We start from the raw sequence: 15,444 nt of genomic DNA on the forward strand, positions 1-15,444 counted from the left end.
GTTGGAGTAGAAACCGTGACGCTGTTGCTGAAGAGGAACCGGGACCACCACTCCTACTGCCTTCAGAATGTCCACCGCCTGCAGCAGAGCATCGGCTCGCTCGGGAGGCGGAGATGTGCTGAAGAATCGAGTCGGAGGACGAGAGCTGAACTCTATCCTGTAACCGTGAGACAAAATGTCTCTCACCCAACGGTCTTTTACTTGTGGTAGCCAGGTGTCGCAAAAGCGGGAGAGCCTGCCACCGACTGAGGATGCGGTGTGAGGAGGCCGTAAGTCATGAGGAAGCCGCCTTAGTAGCGGCACCTCCGGCGGTCTTTTTAGGGCGTGATTTAGACCGCCACGCGTCGGAGTTTCTCTGATCCTTCTGCGGCCTTTTGGACGAGGAGAATTGGGACCTGCCCGCACCCCGAAAGGACCGAAACCTCGACTGTCCCCTCCTCTGTTGGGGTGTTTTTGGTTTGGCCTGGGGTAAGGATGTTTCCTTTCCCTTGGATTGTTTGATGATTTCATCCAATCTCTCACCAAACAAGCGGTCGCCAGAAAATGGCAAACCAGTTAAGCACTTTTTGGAAGCCGAATCTGCCTTCCATTCCCGCAGCCACAAGGCCCTGCGTATTGCCACCGAATTGTCGGCTGCAACCGCCGTACGGCTCGCAGAGTCCAGGACAGCATTAATAGCGTAGGACGCAAATGCCGACGTTTGAGAGGTTATGGACGCCACCTGCGGCGCAGACGTACGTGTGAGTGCGTCAATTTGCGCCTGACCAGCTGAGATAGCTTGGAGTGCCCATACGGCTGCGAATGCTGGAGCAAAAGACGCGCCGATAGCTTCATAGATGGATTTCAACCAGAGCTCCATCTGTCTGTCAGTGGCATCCTTGAGTGCAGCTCCATCTTCCACTGCGACTATGGATCTAGCCGCCAGTCTGGAGATTGGAGGATCCACCTTGGGACACTGAGTCCAGCCCTTGACCACGTCAGGGGGGAAAGGGTAACGTGTATCCTTAAGGCGCTTGGAAAAACGCTTATCTGGATAAGCTCGGTGTTTCTGGACTGCCTCTCTGAAGTCAGAGTGGTCCAGAAACATACTCTTTGTACGCTTGGGAAACCTGAAACGGAATTTCTCCTGCTGAAAAGCTGACTCCTCCACTGGAGGAGCTGAGGGAGAAATATCCAACATTTCATTGATGGACGCAATAAGATCATTCACTATGGCGTCCCCATCAGGAGTATCAAGGTTGAGAGCGGCTTCAGGGTCAGAATCCTGATCAGCTACCTCCGCTTCATCATACAGAGAGTCCTCTCGCTGAGACCCTGAACATTGTGATGATGTCGAGGGGATTTCATAGCGAGCTTTCTTAGTCGGTCTGGGGTTGCGGTCCGTGTCAGAGACCTCACCCTGGGATCCATGAGACACCCCGGGAAGACATTGCTGTTCCAACTGAGGGGGACCATGGGACAATGATTCTACAGTGTCCCTGGCTTGAGATGCTGGCCTTGACTGCAAGGCTTCTAATATCTTAGCCATAGTCTCAGAAAGTCTTTCAGTAAAAACTGCAAACTCCGTCCCTGTCACCTGTACAGCGTTAACAGGTGGATCTCCCTGGGTCACCCTTAGCAGAGACTCTGGCTGAGAAAGTGCCACAGGGGCCGAGCATTGCACACAATGAGGGTCAGTGGAACCTGCCGGCAGTATAGCCGTACATGCTGCACAGGCAGCATAGTAAGTCTGTCCCTTGCTATTTGTGGACGACATGCTGTTGTCTCCTCTGAGCAATACAGGAGGGGATATAGCCAAAAATCAACAGTGCACCATACAGTGTAAAGTATAGACTATAATCCATAAACTATAAATACACTTGCACTAGTGGGGCCAGCACCACAGGTGCTGCTTACCGCCCTTGCAAAGCGTTTGTGTGGGCACCAGAATTCCTGCCTGGGTCTCTTTCAGCTTGTCTGTCCTCTCCAGCGTTAGCAGAGCTGAGAGTAATGGCTGCCGGCGTCCTGAGGAGAGGAGGGAGCCGTGGGCGTGACCCAGAAAAGTGCGGGAACTGGTGCCCCACTGTGCAGAGTGAGGGGGGTGGAGTATGCAAAGCATGCTCCAGCCCTCAGTGCTGCTGTACTGTAGCCATACCCTGTACAGCGTCCCGCCCTTCCCCTGACTGGCAGGGCTGAGGGCGGGAAGAAAAGAGACTAGGCCGCAGAAGCCGGGGACTCGAGTTATAAGCGCGGCCGCCGTATAAGCGCGGTCGGCGCGGAAGTCCCCGGCGCACTAACAGTCCCAGCCGCGCCGCAGTGTACCCATGGCAGCGGCGGCCAGCGTGGCAGTCCCCCTACACAAACACACTCAGCAACGCTGAGTGTATAGTGGCACAAAACGCAGTCAGCGCTGCGGTCCCCGGTGCACTAGCACACCCAGCAATGCTGGAGTGTTGCTGTGCGCGGTCCCCACGGGGACCCAGAGTACCTCCAAGTAGCAGGGCCATGTCCCTGAACGATACCCGGCTCCTATCCAGCAGGGTCCTCAGGAGCTGTGGATGGAGCACGGTCTCCTGTGCCTGGAGACCGATGAGATCCCACTTCACCCAGAGCCCTAATTGAGGGATGGGGAAGGAAAGCAGCATGTGGGCTCCAGCCTCCGTACCCGCAATGGATACCTCAACCTTAACAACACCGCCGACAAGAGTGGGGTGAGAAGGGAGCATGCTGGGGGCCCTGTTATGGGCCCTCTTTTCTTCCATCCGACATAGTCAGCAGCTGCTGCTGACTAAGCTGTGGAGCTATGCGTGGATGTCTGACCTCCTTCGCACAAAGCAAGAAAACTGATGAGCCCGTAGCAGCATGGGGGGTGTATAGCCTGAAGGGGAGGGGCTTTACACTTTTAGTGTAATGCTTTGTGTGGCCTCCGGAGGCATAGCTATACACCCAATTGTCTGGGTCTCCCAATTAGGAGCGACAAAGAAAGTGAGAGTTGCAATATCACCTAATCTTTGCAGCAGTAAACCTTCCCCACTGTATTTTGAAGAAAAGCTAAAAATGACACTGAAGTCCATGGGCAAAACCATCGGCAAAATAGTAGAAGCTTCAATATATGAGTTGGGTGTCACAGGAAGAATATTAAACTTTATTCTCAGAATGTGAAAGTAAAACTGAAACTAAGGGCTCCGCCACACATCCGTGAAAACCACGTCCGTGTAAAACGGGCCGTTTTTCGGGTCCGTTTTCCGTTTTTTATGTCCGTTTTTATGGTATGTGTGGCCTGCGTGTGTATCCCGTATGCTAGCCGTATGTGCGTGTGGAATGTCCGTGTGTGCGTGAGTGAAATAACTGACATGTGTATGTGTTGTCCGTGTGAAATGTACGTGTGTGATGCAAAGAAGGGAATTTTGTTTACTTACCGTAAATTCCTTTTCTTCTAGCTCCAATTGGGAGACCCAGACAATTGGGTGTATAGCTTATGCCTCCGGAGGCCACACAAAGTATTACACTAAAAGTGTAAAGCCCCTCCCCTTCAGCCTATACACCCCCCGTACTGCTACGGGCTCATCAGTTTTGGTGCAAAAGCCCGAAGGAGGAAAAAATTATAAACTGGTTTAAAGTAAATTCAATCCGAAGGAATATCGGAGAACTGAAACCATTTAACATGAACAACATGTGTTATACAAAAACAGGGGCGGGTGCTGGGTCTCCCAATTGGAGCTAGAAGAAAAGGAATTTACGGTAAGTTAAAAAAATTCCCTTCTTCTTTGTCGCTCCTTATTGGGAGACCCAGACAATTGGGACGTCCAAAAGCAGTCCCTGGGTGGGTAAATAATACCTCATAATAGAGCCGTAACGGCTCCGTCCTACAGGTGGGCAACTGCCGCCTGAAGGACTCGCCTACCTAGGCTGGCATCTGCCGAAGCATACAGTTAGGTCCAGAAATATTTGGACAGTGACACAATTTTCGCGAGTTGGGCTCTGCATGCCACCACATTGGATTTGAAATGAAACCTCTACAACAGAATTCAAGTGCAGATTGTAACGTTTAATTTGAAGGTTTGAACAAAAATATCTGATAGAAATTGTAGGAATTGTACACATTTCTTTACAAACAATCCACATTTTAGGAGGTCAAAAGTAATTGGACAAATAAACCAAACCCAAACAAAATATTTTTATTTTCAATATTTTGTTGCGAATCCTTTGGAGGCAATCACTGCCTTAAGTCTGGAACCCATGGACATCACCAAACGCTGGGTTTCCTCCTTCTTAATGCTTTGCCAGGTCTTTACAGCCGCAGCCTTCAGGTCTTGATTGTTTGTGGGTCTTTCCGTCTTAAGTCTGGATTTGAGCAAGTGAAATGCATGCTCAATTGGGTTAAGATCTGGTGATTGACTTGGCCATTACAGAATGTTCCACTTTTTTGCACTCATGAACTCCTGGTTAGCTTTGGCTGTATGCTTGGGGTCATTGTCCATCTGTACTATGAAGCGCCGTCCGATCAACTTTGCGGCATTTGGCTGAATCTGGGCTGAAAGTATATCCCGGTACACTTCAGAATTCATCCGGCTACTCTTGTCTGCTGTTATGTCATCAATAAACACAAGTGACCCAGTGCCATTGAAAGCCATGCATGCCCATGCCATCACGTTGCCTCCACCATGTTTTACAGAGGATGTGGTGTGCCTTGGATCATGTGCCGTTCCCTTTCTTCTCCAAACTTTTTTCTTCCCATCATTCTGGTACAGGTTGATCTTGGTCTCATCTGTCCATAGAATACTTTTCCAGAACTGAGCTGGCTTCATGAGGTGTTTTTCAGCAAATTTAACTCTGGCCTGTCTATTTTTGGAATTGATGAATGGTTTGCATCTAGATGTGAACCCTTTGTATTTACTTTCATGGAGTCTTCTCTTTACTGTTGACTTAGAGACAGATACACCTACTTCCCTGAGAGTGTTCTGGACTTCAGTTGATGTTGTGAACGGGTTCTTCTTCACCAATCAAAGTATGCGGTGATCATCCACCACTGTTGTCATCCGTGGATGCCCAGGCCTTTTTGAGTTCCCAAGCTCACCAGTCAATTCCTTTTTTCTCAGAATGTACCCGACTGTGGATTTTGCTACTCCAAGCATGTTTGCTATCTCTCTGATGGATTTTTTCTTTTTTTTCAGCCTCAGGATGTTCTGCTTCACCTCAATTGAGAGTTCCTTAGACCGCATGTTGTCTGGTCACAGCAACAGCTTCCAAATGCAAAACCACACACCTGTAATCAACCCCAGACCTTTTAACTACTTCATTGATTACAGGTTAACGAGGGAGACGCCTTCAGAGTTAATTGCAGCCCTTAGAGTTCCTTGTCCAATTACTTTTGACCTCCTAAAATGTGGAGTGTTTGTAAAGAAATGTGTACAATTCCTACAATTTCTATCAGATATTTTTGTTCAAACCTTCAAATTAAACGTTACAATCTGCACTTGAATTCTGTTGTAGAGGTTTCATTTCAAATCCAATGTGGTGGCATGCAGAGCCCAACTCGCGAAAATTGTGTCACTGTCCAAATATTTCTGGACCTAACTGTAGGTATGCACCTGATAGTGCTTCGTGAAAGTGTGCAGGCTCGACCAGGTAGCTGCCTGACACACCTGCTGAGCCGTAGCCTGGTGTCGCAAGGCCCAGGACGCTCCCACGGCCCTGGTAGAATGGGCCTTCAGTCCTGAGGGAACCGGAAGCCCCGAGGAACGGTAAGCTTCGAGAATTCGTTCCTTGATCCACCGAGCCAGGGTTGACTTGGAAGCTTGTGTCCCTTTACGCTGGCCAGCGACAAGGACAAAGAGTGCATCCGAGCGGCGCAGGGGCGCCGTTCGAGAAATGTAGATCTTGGCGGACGTAGGTTTCCTAGCCTGTCTCATAGTGGCAATGACCTCTTGAGATAATCCTGAAGACGCTAGGATCCAGGACTCAATGGCCACACAGTCAGGTTGAGGGCCGCAGAATTCAGATGGAAAAACGGCCCTTGAGACAGCAAATCTGGTCGGTCTGGCAGTGCCCACGGTTGGCCGACCGTGAGATGCTACAGATCCGGGTACCACGACCTCCTCGGCCAGTCTGGAGCGACGAGGATGACGCGGCGGCAGTCGGCCCTGATCTTGCGTAACACTCTGGGCAACAGTGCCAGAGGAGGAAACACATAAGGAAGCCGAAACTGCGACCAATCCTGAACTAAGGCGTCTGCCGCCAGAGCTCTGTGATCTTGAGATCGAGCCATGAATGTTGGGACCTTGTTGTTGTGCCGTAAAGCCATTAGGTCGACGTCTGGCATCCCCCAGCGGCAACAGATCTCCTGAAACACGTCCGGGTGAAGGGACCATTCCCCTGCGTCCATGCCCTGGCGACTGAGAAAGTCTGCTTCCCAGTTTTCTACGCCCGGGATGTGAACTGCGGATATGGTGGATGCTGTGGCTTCCACCCACAGCAGAATCCGCCGGGCTTCCTGGAAGGCTTGCCGACTGCGTGTCCCACCTTGGTGGTTGATGTAAGCCACCGCTGTGGAGTTGTCCGACTGAATTCGGATCTGCTTGCCTTCCAGCCACTGCTGGAACGCTTTTAGGGCAAGATACACTGCCCTGATCTCCAGAACATTGATCTGAAGTGAGGACTCTTGCTGAGTCCACGTACCCTGAGCCCTGTGGTGGAGAAAAACTGCTCCCCACCCTGACAGACTCGCGTCCGTCGTGACCACCGCCCAGGATGGGGGTAGGAAGGATTTCCCCTTCGATAATGAAGTGGGAAGAAGCCACCACCGAAGGGAAGCTTTGGTTGCCTGAGAGAGGGAAACGTTCCTGTCTAGGGACGTCGGCATCCTGTCCCACTTGCGTAGGATGTCCCATTGAAGTGGACGCAGGTGAAACTGCGCGAAAGGGACTGCTTCCATTGCTGCCACCATCTTCCCCAGGAAGTGCATGAGGCGCCTCAAGGGGTGTGACCGACCTTGAAGGAGAGATTGCACCCCTGTCTGTAGTGAACGCTGTTTGTCCAGCGGAAGCTTCACTATCGCTGGAAGAGTATGAAACTCCATGCCAAGATATGTCAGCGATTGGACCGGTGTCAGATTTGACTTTGGAAAATTGATGATCCACCCGAAACTCTGGACAATCTCCAGAGTAACGTTGAGGCTGTGTTGGCATGCCTCTTGAGAGGGTGCCTTGACCAGCAGATCGTCTAAGTAAGGTATCACTGAGTGACCCTGAGAGTGGAGGACCGCAACTACTGTAGCCATAACCTTGGTGAAAACCCTTGGGGCTGTCGCCAGGCCGAACGGCAGTGCCGCGAACTGAAGGTGTTCGTCTCCTATGGCGAAGCGCAAGAAGCGCTGATGCTCTGGAGCAATTGGTACGTGGAGATAAGCATCCTTGATATCGATCGATGCTAGGAAATCTCCTTGGGACATTGAGGCGATGACGGAGCGGAGGGATTCCATTCGGAACCGCCTGGTCCTTACGTGTTTGTTGAGCAGTTTTAGGTTCAAAACAGGACGGAAGGACCCGTCCTTCTTTGGAACCACAAACAGGTTGGAGTAGAAACCGTGGCCCTGTTGCTGAAGAGGAACCGGGACCACCACTCCTTCTGCCTTCAGAATGCCCACCGCCTGCAGAAGAGCCTCGGCTCGCTCGGGAGGCGGAGATGTTCTGAAGAATCGAGTCGGAGGACGAGAGCTGAACTCTATCCTGTAACCGTGAGACAAAATGTCTCTCACCCAACGGTCTTTTACTTGTGGCAGCCAGGTGTCGCAAAAGCGGGAGAGCCTGCCACCGACTGAGGATGCGGTGTGAGGAGGCCGTAAGTCATGAGGAAGCCGCCTTAGTAGCAGCACCTTCGGCGGTCTTTTTAGGGCGTGATTTAGACCGCCATGCGTCGGAGTTCCTCTGATCCTTCTGAGGCCTTTTGGACGAGGAGAATTGGGACCTGCCCGCACCCCGAAAGGACCGAAACCTCGACTGTCCCCTCCTCTGTTGGGGTGTTTTTGGTTTGGCCTGTGGTAAGGATGTGTCCTTTCCCTTGGATTGTTTGATGATTTAATCCAATCTCTCACCAAACAAACGGTCGCCAGAAAATGGCAATCCAGTTAAGCACTTTTTGGAAGCCGAATCTGCCTTCCATTCCCGCAGCCACAAGGCCCTGCGTATTGCCACCGAATTGTCGGCTGCAACCGCCGTACGGCTCGCAGAGTCCAGGACAGCATTAATAGCGTAGGACGCAAATGCCGACGTTTGAGAGGTTATAGACGCCACCTGCGGCGCAGACGTACGTGTGAGTGCGTCAATTTGCGCCTGACCAGCTGAGATAGCTTGGAGTGCCCATACGGCTGCGAATGCTGGAGCAAAAGACGCGCCGATAGCTTCATAGATGGATTTCAACCAGAGCTCCATCTGTCTGTCAGTGGCATCCTTGAGTGAAGCTCCATCTTCCACTGCAACTATGGATCTAGCCGCAAGTCTGGAGATTGGAGGATCCACCTTGGGACACTGAGTCCAGCCCTTGACCACGTCAGGGGGGAAAGGGTAACGTGTATACTTAAGGCGCTTGGAAAAACGCTTATCTGGACAATCTCGGTGTTTCTGGACTGCCTCTCTGAAGTCAGAGTGGTCCAGAAACATACTCTTTGTACGCTTGGGAAACCTGAAACGGAATTTCTCCTGCTGAGAAGCTGACTCCTCCACTGGAGGAGCTGAGGGAGAAATATCCAACATTTCATTGATGGACGCAATAAGATCATTCACTATGGCGTCCCCATCAGGAGTATCAAGGTTGAGAGCGGCTTCAGGATCAGAATCCTGATCAGCTAGCTCCGCTTCATCATACAGAGAGTCCTCTCGCTGAGACCCTGAACATTGTGATGATGTCGAGGGGATATCATAGCGAGCTCGCTTAATCGGTCTGGGGCTGCGGTCCGTGTCAGAGACCTCACCCTGGGATCCATGAGACACCCCGGGAGGACATTGCTGTTCCAACTGAGGGGGACCAGGGGGCAATGATTCCACAGTGCCCCTGGCTTGAGATGCCGGCCTGGACTGCAAGGCTTCTAATATCTTAGCCATAGTCTCAGAAAGTCTTTCAGTAAAAACTGCAAACTCCGTCCCTGTCACCTGGACAGTGTTAACAGGTGGTTCTCCCTGAGCCGCCCTTAGCAGAGGCTCCGGGTGAGAAAGTGCCACAGGGGCCGAGCATTGCACACAATGAGGGTCAGTGGAACCTGCCGGCAGTATAGCCGTACATGCTGCACAGGCAGCATAGTAAGTCTGTGCTTTGGCACCCTTGCTATTTGTGGACGACATGCTGTTGTCTCCTCTGATCAATACAGGAGGGTATATAGACAAAAATCAACAGTGCACCATACAGTGTAAAGTATAGTCTATAATCATATAATCTATAAGTACACTTCTGCACTAGTGGGGCCAGCACCACAGGTGCTGCTTACCGCCTTCGCAAAGCGGTTGTGTGGGCACCAGAAATCCTGCCTGGGTCTCCTTGAGCTTGTCTCTCCTCTCCAGCGTTAGCAGAGCTGAGAGGAATGGCTGCCGGCGTCCTGAGGAGAGGAGGGAGCCGTGGGCGTGACCCAGAAAAGTGCGGGAACTGGTGCCCCACTGTGCAGAGTGAGGGGGGTGGAGTATGCAAAGCATGCTCCAGCCCTCAGTGCTGCCGTCCTGTACAGCGTCCCGCCCTTCCCCTGACTGGCAGGGCTGGGGGCGGGAAGAAAACGAGACTAGGCCGCAAAAGCCGGGGACTCGAGTTATAAGCGCAGCCGCCGTATAAGCGCGGTCGGCGCGGAAGCCCCCGGCGCACTAACAGTCCCAGCCGCGCCGTAGTGATAACCATGGCAGCGGCGGTCAGCGCGGCAGTCCCCCTACACGAACACACTCAGCGACGCTGAAGTGTGTAATGGCACAAACGCAGTCAGCGCTGCTGTCCCCGGTGCACTAGCACACCCAGCAATGCTGGAGTGTTGCTGTGCGCGGTCCCCACGGGGACACAGAGTACCTCAAAGTAGCAGGGCCATGTCCCTGAACGATACTCGGCTCCTATCCAGCATGGTCCTCAGGAGCTGTGGATGGAGCACGGTCTCCTGTGCCTGGAGACCGAAAGGATCCCACTTCACCCAGAGCCCTAATTGAGGGATGGGGAAGGAAAGCAGCATGTGGGCTCCAGCCTCCGTACCCGCAATGGATACCTCAACCTTAACAACACCGCCGACAAGAGTGGGGTGAGAAGGGAGCATGCTGGGGGCCCTGTTATGGGCCCTCTTTTCTTCCATCCGACATAGTCAGCAGCTGCTGCTGACTAAGCTGTGGAGCTATGCGTGCATGTCTGACCTCCTTCGCACAAAGCATAAAAACTGATGAGCCCGTAGCAGTACGGGGGGTGTATAGGCTGAAGGGGAGGGGCTTTACACTTTTAGTGTAATACTTTGTGTGGCCTCCGGAGGCATAAGCTATACACCCAATTGTCTGGGTCTCCCAATAAGGAGCGACAAAGAAATGTCGTTACTACATGTCGGAAGACAGAGTAGCGGGATGAGAATGAACTCGGGTGAACTTCACCCGACTTCATTGTCATGCCGCGGCTCTGTCTTTGTGCCGTGTACTGATTTGCGGTCACCTGTGAAGGATTCACCGGTGACCACTAATCCCCCGAGTGACTGAAGTGTCCCCCCCTCTCTCATACTCATCGTTCCCCGATCCCCGGCGCTGCACGGCGTTCACACTGCTCCGGCGGCTTTTTCTAATTTGAAAAAGCCGGCCGCCCATTAATCAATCTCGTATTCCCTTCTTTACCCGCCCACCGGCGGCTGTGATTGGTTGCAGTGAGACACGCCCACCACACTGAGTGACAGGTGTCACACTGCACCCAATCACAGCAGCCGGTGGGCGTGTCTATACTGTGCAGTAAAATAAATAAATAAATAATTAAAAAAACCGGCGTGCGGTCCCCCCCCATTTTAATACCAGCCAGATAAAGCCATACGGCTGAAGGCTGGTATTCTCAGGATGGGGAGCTCCACATTATGGGGGGCCCCCCACCCTAACAATATCAGTCAGCAGCCGCCCAGAATTGCCGCATACATTATATGCGACAGTTCTGGGGCTGTACCCGGCTCTTCCCGATTTACCCTGGTGCGTTGGCAAATCGGGGTAATAAGGAGTTATTGGCAGCCCATAGCTGCCAATAAGTCCTAGATTAATCATGTCAGGCGTCTCCCCGAGATACCTTCCATGATTAATCTGTAAGTTACAGTAAAAAAACACACACACCCGAAAAAAATCCTTTATTAGAAATAAAAAACACAAACAAATTCCCTCATTACCAATTTATTAACCCCGACAAACCCTCCATGTCCGGCATACTCCACGGACCTCCAGCGTCGCGTCCAGCTCTGCTGCATGCAGGTGACAGGAGCAGCAGAAGACACCGCCGCTCCGGTCACCTCCACGCAGCTAATGAGGTGAGTGGCGCGATCAGCTGCTGTCACTGAGGTTACCCGCGGCCACCGCTGGATCCAGCGGTGGCCGTGAGTTACCTGACTGACAGCAGCTGATCGCGCTACTCATCTCATTAGCTGCGTGGAGGTGACCGGAGCGGCGGTGTCTTCTGCTGCTCCTGTCACCTGCATGCAGCAGAGCTGGACGCGACGCTGGAGGTCCGTGGAGTACGCCGGACATGGAGGGTTTGTCGGGGTTAATAAATTGGTAATGAGGGAATTTGTTTGTGTTTTTTATTTCTAATAAAGGATTTTTTTCGGGTGTGTGTGTTTTTTTACTGTAACTTACAGATTAATCATGGAAGGTGTCTCCTAGACGCCTGACATGATTAATCTAGGACTTATTGGCAGCTATGGGCTGCCAATAACTCCTTATTACCCCGATTTGCCAACGCACCAGGGTAAATCGGGAAGAGCCGGGTACAGCCCCAGAACTGTCGCATATAATGTATGCGGCAATTCTGGGCGGCTGCTGGCTGATATTGTTAGGGTGGGGGGCCCCCCATAACGTGGAGCTCCCCATCCTGAGAATACCAGCCTTCAGCCGTATGGCTTTATCTGGCTGGTATTAAAATGGGGGGGGACCTAACGCCGGTTTTTTTAATTATTTATTTATTTATTTTACTGCACAGTATAGACACGCCCACCGGCTGCTGTGATTGGGTGCAGTGTGACACCTGTCACTCAGCGTGGTGGGCGTGTCTCACTGCAACCAATCACAGCCGCCGGTGGGCGGGTAAAGCAGGGAATACGAGATTGATTAATGGGCGGCCGGCTTTTTCAAAAGAGGAAAAGCCGCCGGAGTTTTTATAACAGCCGTGCAGCGCCGCGCTGGAGATCGGGGAATGGTAAGTATGAGAGAGGGGGGAACTGACCGACAGACAGCTAGAGGGACAGACAGACATAGAGACCGACCGACGGACTGAGGGAGAGAACGAAACATAAAAAGAAAAAAGACTGACATGACATGAAAAAAGCACAAAACATACAGGGAACAAACAGAGATGCATCCGTGTCACTCGGACGTGCGCACAGACCCATTGACTTTCATTGGGTCCGTGCTGCGTGTTGCGTGAATAAAACGGACATGCTGGCGTGAGACACGGCCCACAAAACGCATCACGGAGACGGACTAACGGACATAACCAAAAACGCAAGTGTAACCGCTGAGATATAGTAACATTGGTGCACGTTTGGCCGTGTCTCCAGTATACACGGAAACGGACCAAACACGCACGTGTTTCACGGATGTGTGTTTCAAGCCTAAGGCAAAGGCAATGTGGAGCAGTTACTGATATCAATCAGCTCTGATCTTTTTTTTTTTTTTAAACCAGTTGAAAGTGACTAAAGAAATCTGATTAGTTGGTATGTAAAAGTCTATTTTTCCTATGTATTCATTTATATCTAAAACAACCCCTGCCTTGGCAATTTGCTATTGTCGCATTTCCCATATATAAAACATCAATGCAATGAGAAAAAAAAATATTATGGAAAACTACGCATCACAAAAAAAATTAGAGAAAAAGTGATCAAAAAGTTGCACATATTACAATATAATACCAATAAAAACTACCACTTTTTCTGTGATTCTGTTCATAGTTTGCAGCACATTGTATGGAAGACGCTACCTGCATGACCGGGACGCAGTGCTGAGAGTATTTTTCCAGCAACATGAGACATTGGTTCTCTACTGCAATAGTATCCAAAATCTTGCCTATAATTGTCCATGTCTGACCTGAAAAACAAAAGCACACACTGACGAGCAAAAGGGTAACAATGTTTTGGACCATTCACTTTTAGGCTTCATATTTCACCATCCACTACAGCTTTGGGCCTGAAACTAACTTCATTTTTTAGACAATCATCTTATCTCATATATAAATTTGACCTGCAACTATTTAACATATGATTAGTTATGCAGATTCTTGTCAGGTCACTGCATATTGTGTGAGGGGAGCTGTGAGGGCATCATAGTGTGTGAGGGTATCATAGTATGTGGGGGCATAACCCTGTGTGGAGGGAGCTGTGGGGGCATCATAGTGTGTGGGGGCATACTAGTGTGTGGAGGGAGCTCTGGTGGCATAATATTGCATGGAGAGAGCTGTGGGGGCATCATAGTATGTGGGGGCATAACCCTGTGTGGAGGGAGCTGTGGGGGCATCATAGTGTGTGGAGGGAGCTGTGGGGGCATCATAGTGTGGGGGATAATACTGTGTGGAGGGAGCTCTGGGGGTATCATAGTGTGTGGGGGCACCATAGTTTATGGAGAGAGCTGTGGGGGTATCATACTGTGTGGGGTATAACACTGTGTGGAGGGAGCATAATAGTGTGGGGTGGAATAATACTGTGTGGAGGCAGCTGTGGAGGCATCAGTGTGTGGGGGCATAATACTGTGTGGAGGGAATGTATGGACATCATGGTGTGGGGGCATATTGCTGTGTGGAAGGAGCTGTAGGGGCATCAAAGTGTGTGGGGTCATAATACTGTGTGGGGGGAGCTATAGGGGCATGATAGTGTGTGGGGGCATAATATTGTGTGGGGAGAGCTGTGGGGGCATCATAGTGTATGGGGCATAATACTGTGTGGAGGGAGGTCTGGGGGTATCATACTGTGTGGGCGCACCATAGTGTGTGGAGAGAGCTGTGAGGGCATCATAGTGTGGGGGATAATACTGTGTGGAGGGAGGTCTGGGGGTATCATACTGTGTGGGGGCACCATAGTGTGTGGAGAGAGCTGTGGGGGCATCATAGTGTGTGGTATATAATACTGTGTGGAGGGAAATGTATGGACATCATGGTGTGGGGGCATATTACTGTGTGGAAGGAGCTGTAGGGCATCATAGTGTGTGGGGGCATCATAGTGTGTGGAAGGAGCTGTGGGGGCATCAAAGTGTGTGGGGGCATAATACTGTATGGGGGGAGCGGTAGGGGCATGATAGTATGTGGGGGCATAATATTGTGTGGTGAGAGCTGTGGGGGCATCATAGTGTATGGGGCAGAATACTGTGTGGAGGGAGGTCTGGGGGCATCATACTGTGTGGGCGCACCATAGTGTGTGGAGAGAGCTGTGGGGGCATCATAGTGTGTGGCGGCATAATACTGTTTGGAGGGAAATGTATGGACATCATGGTGTGGGGGCATATTACTATGTGGAAGGAGCTGTACGGCATCATAGTGTGTGGGGGCATTATAGTGTGTGGGGGCATCATAGTGTGTGGGGGGAGCAGTAGGGGCATGATAGTGTTGGGGGCATCATACTGTGTGAGGGGAGCTGAAGGGAAGGGGCATCATAGTGTGTGTCTGGGGAGCATTGTAATGTGTGGGGGGAGCTGTAGGAGCATGATGCTGCATGTTGGGGTGCATCATACTGTGGGGGGGAGCTGTAGGAGCATGATGCTGCATTTTGGGGTGCATCATACTGTGTGGGGGGAGCTGTAGGAGCATGATGCTGCATTTTGCGGTGCATCATACTGTGTGGGGGGAGCTGTAGGAGCATGATGCTGCATTTTGCGGTGCATCATACTGTGTGGGGGGAGCTGTAGGAGCATGATTCTGCATTTTGCGGTGCATCATACTGTGTGGGGGGAGCTGTAGGAGCATGATGCTGCATTTTGCGGTGCATCATACTGTGTGGGGGGAGCTGTAGGAGCATGATTCTGCATTTTGCGGTGCATCATACTGTGTGGGGGGAGCTGTAGGAGCATGATGCTGCATTTTGCGGTGCATCATACTGTGTGGGGGGAGCTGTAGGAGCATGATGCTGCATGTTGGGGTGCATCATACTGTGTGGGGGAGGGGATGTGTGATTTTATTGTCTAAAAATAATAAAGTGTAAAAATAAAACCTAATGTTGGTATTGCTGTCACCATACCGCCTACTATACCACAGGGTGACAAGACACCCATACATTAGATAAAAACTGCAGAAATA

The sequence above is a fragment of the Anomaloglossus baeobatrachus genome, chromosome 1, assembly GCF_048569485.1.
Source record: "Anomaloglossus baeobatrachus isolate aAnoBae1 chromosome 1, aAnoBae1.hap1, whole genome shotgun sequence".
NCBI lineage: Eukaryota > Metazoa > Chordata > Amphibia > Anura > Aromobatidae > Anomaloglossus > Anomaloglossus baeobatrachus.